Here is a 6,123-nt window from a genome sequence, read left to right as displayed (position 1 = left end):
ACTTCAAATTTTGTGGCTTTCCTTGTGTGATTAAAAGGTAAGAAAGTAGAAGCAAGAATTCCTGTTCAGCCAAGTAGAAAGTGCTCATTATCCCATCCTCATGTTGCAAATTTCCATTCCATAAAGACTCTTCATTAGAGTACTTTCATTTAATACAATTCAGCACATCATCCTTCCCCGTTAGAGACAGGAAAAAAGATAATTTTGTTTGAATATTATCTTACATAAATTAGTGTGCATAAGCTTGATTTGTATAATTACAGATGTTTGTAATAAAAGTATGTAGGGATCATGTCACAACTAAAAAGTAAAAATAAAATCACATAACTGCTACAAGTCACAGCATTTTGTGCATAAATACATACATTAGATTAGTTGCAGAATTTCTATTTTGAGAAAAACTTTATATTAAAGTATAATGCACTTTACTAAGGATTGAAACATTTTATTGAGAAAAAATATATTTTTTGGGGGGGAGAGTCTGGTCATGGGGCCTGAACTCTGGGCCTGGGTGCTGTCTCTCAGCTCTTCAGCTCAAGGCTGTCACTCTACCACTTGAGCCACAGTGCCACTTTCAGCTTTTTTTTTTTCTGCTTATGTGGTGCTGAAGAATCGAACACAGAGCCTCATGCATGCAAGGCAAGCACTCTACCACTGAGTCACCTTCCCAGCCCCTGAAAAATATATTTCTTAGAGATGTTTTTGCTTCATAATTTTAAGAAGAATAATGATCCCAAAGTAATTATTTTTTATTGTTTCCCTGTTTCCATGTGATTAACTTTCAAATTAGAAATCCAGATATATGATTTAATTTAACCAAAAATATTTATTGAGTATAAAGTCCTTCTACTCTCTACATTCTTCACACTAAGACCACCAAATATGAGTCTGAAATGATTAGTGTCTTTTTAACCTATGTTAATATTATTTACAATGTGAGTGAAATGTTTAAAAAGTAGTATTTATTTTAGCTTAATTGCTCTGAAGAGACAATAAATGATGTAATCAAAGGTTAAAAATGATTAGATTTAAAATTTACAATTCAGGAAATGGTTTTGACCACTCTGGTTACTGAAGCCCTCACTACAACCTCATGAGACAATTTATATTGATGAAGCAAAAATCCGAGGTTAGACATTTATGAATAAAAAATCATGTCATTCTGAACATGTAAAGCTACATTTCAAACAAAGAAAATTTAACTCTTAAATACCTGAATATGCTAGTACATTTAATTGCAGGGTAAGTACTTGTTCTGAAAGGAGATAGAAGTACATTTATTTTGAAATGTAAACCTAAGCATTCATTTGAATAAAATATAATGTTTAAAATATCACTCATTCAAGAAAGAAGATGTACAGTTAGTTGTTTTTCATGCCAATTATGTTCTCTATACTTACTACAAATACTAGATTAGTAAATCTAATTCATTGCTTTCTGGGAAATAGAAATTCAGTTTCCTAAAACTCATGACTATAACTTTTTCTCAAACAATTGCTAAATAATTGTTTTATATTTTTTGTCATGGAATCTTATTTGACTTTTTTATTCATTAAGTTAAATAATTGGCCAATAACAATATAAATTATGTAAGAACAAAGTTTATCTAACACAATATTTCTTTCACAAGACATATCATGTCTCTCTTAAAGAACATTAGAAGGCAGTGTGTTCTTTATTAATTTTTAGTTATTTTCTTAATGGTTATTAATTGTCAGAAGTGGCAATTCTATAATATATTTAAAGAATTTGATTATAGTCCCTCTATTTCCTTTCCATTACTCCTTTCTCTAAAGATCTTCTGTTTTTCACATAAAATTACATCTTTGTATATGTGCATATAAACTAATTTAGAAGATTTAAGCTAAACTGCAACTTAATTCAAGCTGTACAGTGGATTAATAAGATGAATAAAAACTTGAATATTTTTTGTTAACTTCTGAATTGAGTTATCATTATTATTATGGTTAGGGTTAGGACCCCAGGCAGAATTAGAATTAGGGAAATAGAAAATTTAACTTCAACACAGGATGACCCATTGCAACAATGATACTCAAAAGACACTATGTTGTAAATGAAGTTTACACCATGGGGAGGGAGGAGTAAGGGAAGTGGGGAGGGATGGGTTAGTGGGAGAACAAGACAGAAGGGGGTAACAATGCTCAACAAGAAATGTACTCTTTATATTACATGTGTACTTATTCGCTCTTTAAAGCATCCTTACAACAAAATAAAATTTTCAAAAAATAATGAAAAATAAAACCTGTTAGGAAATATGAAAACACTTAGAAATTTAGGTTCAAAATGCAAGTAATAATTAGACGTACACGCTGAGCAAGAGTTAGGATAAATGTGAAAAAAGAGGCTTGCTATTAACATGATGATTCGGTTATATGTAGGCTTAGGCTTAGGCAAGGTGTTCCAGTTAGAGCTGGGGTTAAGATGAGAAAAAGATGTAAGATATTGTGAAAAACTGCCACATATTTTAAGAAGAATGAATGGCATCAAAGTTAGAATGAATGAAAACCAGTGTTTATGTTACTTTAAACATTCAGATATAATTTGGTTTAAAGTGTGAGATACTTTTTTGTTCTAATTACGGTTAGGGAAGGATAAGCTTTAGGGTAACTTTTAGTTTTCTACTAAGAAGTAGAAGCAAAAAAATGTGTGATTGAATAGAATCTAGACAATTTTCCTTACATTAACCATTTGGAGTTAAATCAGACTGTGACTAGGATTAGGTTTCTGGTTAACCGGGGTAGAGGATAGAGTACAGAAATGGGTTAAATTAGTGGCTTGTGCCTATTTCCCTAGCTACTCACGAAGCTGATTTCTGAGGATCCCAGTTCAAAGCTAACCCGGGCAGGAAAGTCTGTGAAACTTTTATCTCCAATTCACCACCAGAAAATCCAAAAGTGGTGCTGTGGCTCAAGTGGTAAAGCTCCCACATTGAGCTAAGAACTCAGGGATCGTGTCTAGGCCCAGAGTTCAAGTTCCACTACCGACAAAAAGAAAAAAAAAAGAAATGTGTTAAATGATAAGTAAAGCTGAACTTATTTTAGGTTCTAGGAATTCAGGAAATGCTGAGATAATGGAAGTACAATGTATTTCATAATATCAGGATTTGCGATCAATGAGTATAATGATTCCTCTTATGGAACAAGATACATTCAGAATTAAGAGTGAGAAAATCTGTAGGGTTTACAGAAAACCTGCAATTTATTTCAAGAATTACAAGTGGAATTTCAGTTAGGATTGTAGAAAATGAGCATTTTTCATAAATTTTAGAATTGAGATACTGTTAGTGTCAAGGTTATGGTTAGGATGCCAGCCATGGTTAGGGTTAGAGTGAAGGAGAAAAAAATGGGGCTCAAATTGAAGGTAAATTTAGACTAAGACTAGTAAGAATTAGAATGAATGTGAACTAGAATATTGTTATTTATATTAGAATATACTTACAGTTAGACTTATGGTTATTGTCAATGTTCCAGTTAAGATTATGTTAGGATTAGAAAATGACTAAGATATTCGAAAAATAAATGAAACCTAATTTTGGAAGTCTTATTTGAATCAAGTTAGGATGAGTGAAAACTAGTGTAATTGTGTTAGTGTTAGTATTGTCATATAATTAGGATTAAGATTAAGATCAGTATTTTGTTCTGATTATGATTACTGTTATGAATAAGAATGTTTTTAGTATAAACTTGAGTTTTTACTTACAAGTAGAAGCAAAAATGTGAGATTGAATAGTAACTAGAGCATTATCATTATATTTATTTCTCAGTGATCATTCTCATAATGATTAATGAGAGGTTTAGGCTGAAAGTTAGCATTAAGTAATGGACTAGATGGTAAGTAAATCTGAAACTGTTTTAGGGTACAGGGTTTCTGGAAAAGGTAGGATGAATGGAAACTACAATATTTTTCCTGATAATGAGAATTTGAGGACAAGTAATATAATGGTTCATGTTAGGGAACAAGATAACTTCAGAAGTAGAGTCAGAAAATTTGTGGGAATGAGGGCAAACTGAAACTAATTTCCAGAGTGCAAACTGGAGTGTTGATTAGAATGATTTAAATCTAGAGTCATTTTCTTAAATATTAGAATTGGACTATCAAGGTGAAAGGTTTCAGTTCCAGTTGGGGTTAGTGAAATGGAAAGATAAGGGTCCAACTGAAAGTAAATCTTCGAATAACAAGTCGAGTTAGAATTAGGATGAATATGAAATAAGAAACTGCTAACAATACTAAGATTAGGTTATGATTAGTGTGAGCGTTAACCTCAATATTTCAGTTAGGGCTTGGGGTACAATAATGGCAAGATAATGAGTAAAATTACAAACCATTTTGAGAAAGATGAGTTGAATCAAAGGATGAATAAAAACTAATGTATTTGTGTGGCTTTTAGAATCCAAAGCCCATTAGTTCCAGGGTTAGGGTTACTTTTCTAATTCAGGTTAGGCTTAGGATTAGGGAAGGTTAAGCTTTAAGGTAAAACTGAATTTTCTGCTAACACTTTCAAGTAAATTAAGTTTGAAACTTACCAAAAACTACAGAGTTTCTCTAAGTTTCCTATGCAGGGCTCAATGGGGTTAAATTTAGAGTTAGGTTTCTAGTAAGGTTTAGATATATAGTAAGGGCTAGGAACTAGAGTAGATTTTAAGTAAACATGCAACTTGTTTTTGGAGATACAGGAGTTCTGTAAAAGTTAATATCATTGGAAACTATGGTATTTTTCATGATATGAGGATTTGAGGTTAATGATTCATAATAGAGAAAAAGATAGATTTCAGATTCCAAGTCAGGGAATCTGTAGGATTTGGAGCAAACTGCAAATCATTTCAAAGACAATGAGTATCTGTAAGGATGTATCTAAACTTCAGAATTTTCCATTAATTTTAGGATTGGGTTACTATTATCATCAAGGTTACTCTTAGGGTTGTGACCAGGATTAGAGTTAGGATTAGGGAAATTAAAGGTTGAGAATTTGAGTGAATTACTTCCCTTGTGTATGTATTGCACTGTTCTAAGGCTTGAACTCAAGGCTTGGGTTCTGTTCCTGAGCTTTTTGCTGTAGGCTACGAGCCGCGAATCCAATTCCAGCTTTCTTTGGCAGTAAATTGGAGATGAAAATCTCACAGACTTTCTTATCTGAGCTGACATTGAACTGAGATCCCCAGATCCCTGCCTTCTGATTAAAGTTAGGTTTAAAGGCATGAGCTACCAGTGCTCAGGACAGTGATTGACTTTTATTGACTGTTTTCACTTATGTTCCAGATCAAGAGTTAAATTCACTCAATCTTCAAGGAAATAGAAGAGGCAATCCAAAAATTCATATGGAACAATAAAAGACTCTGAATAGCAAAACCGATCCTCAACAGAAATAACACTGCTGGAGGAATATCAATACCAAATTTCAAACTCTACTATAAAGCCATAGTAATCAAAACAACTTGGTAATGGCACAAGAACAGACCTCAGGACCAATGGAATAGAATTGAAAACCCAGAAATGAACCTATAGACCTATAGCCATCTAATTTTCAATAAGGGAGCTAAAACAATAGAATGGAAGAAAGACAGCCTCTTTAGTAAATGGTGCTGGCAAAATTGGTTAACTACTTGTAGAAAACAAAAGCTAGATCCTTATATATCACCCTGTACCAGAATCAACTCCAAATGGATCAAAGACCTCGGAATCAAAGCTGACATTCTCAAAACATTACAGGATGGAATAGGAGAAACCCTAGGTCTCCTTGGCACAGGCTGAAATTGTCTTAATAGAGACACGGAAACACAACAAATCAAAGAAAGGTTGGACAAATGGGATTGCATGAAGTTGAAGAGCTTCTGCATGGCAAAGGACATAGCTAGCAAGATCAATAGAAAGCCCACGGATTGGGAGAAGATCTTCACTAACCATACAACGGACAAGGGTCTCATATCTAAAATATACTTGGAACTCACAAAATTAAATCCCCCAATAACAAATCCTCAAAGAAACAACTGCCCAATAAATAAGTGGGCTAAAGACTTAAAGAGAAACTTCTCTGAAGAGGGAAGAAGGATGGCCAATAGACACATGAAGAAATGCTCAACCTCCCTAGCCATAAAAGAAATGCAA

The sequence above is a fragment of the Dipodomys merriami genome, unplaced genomic scaffold, assembly GCF_024711535.1.
Source record: "Dipodomys merriami isolate MVZ:Mamm:240054 unplaced genomic scaffold, mDipMer1.0.p SCAF_267, whole genome shotgun sequence".
NCBI lineage: Eukaryota > Metazoa > Chordata > Mammalia > Rodentia > Heteromyidae > Dipodomys > Dipodomys merriami.
The sequence above is the reverse complement of the archived record's forward strand: the minus strand, read 5'-3'. Positions refer to the sequence as shown.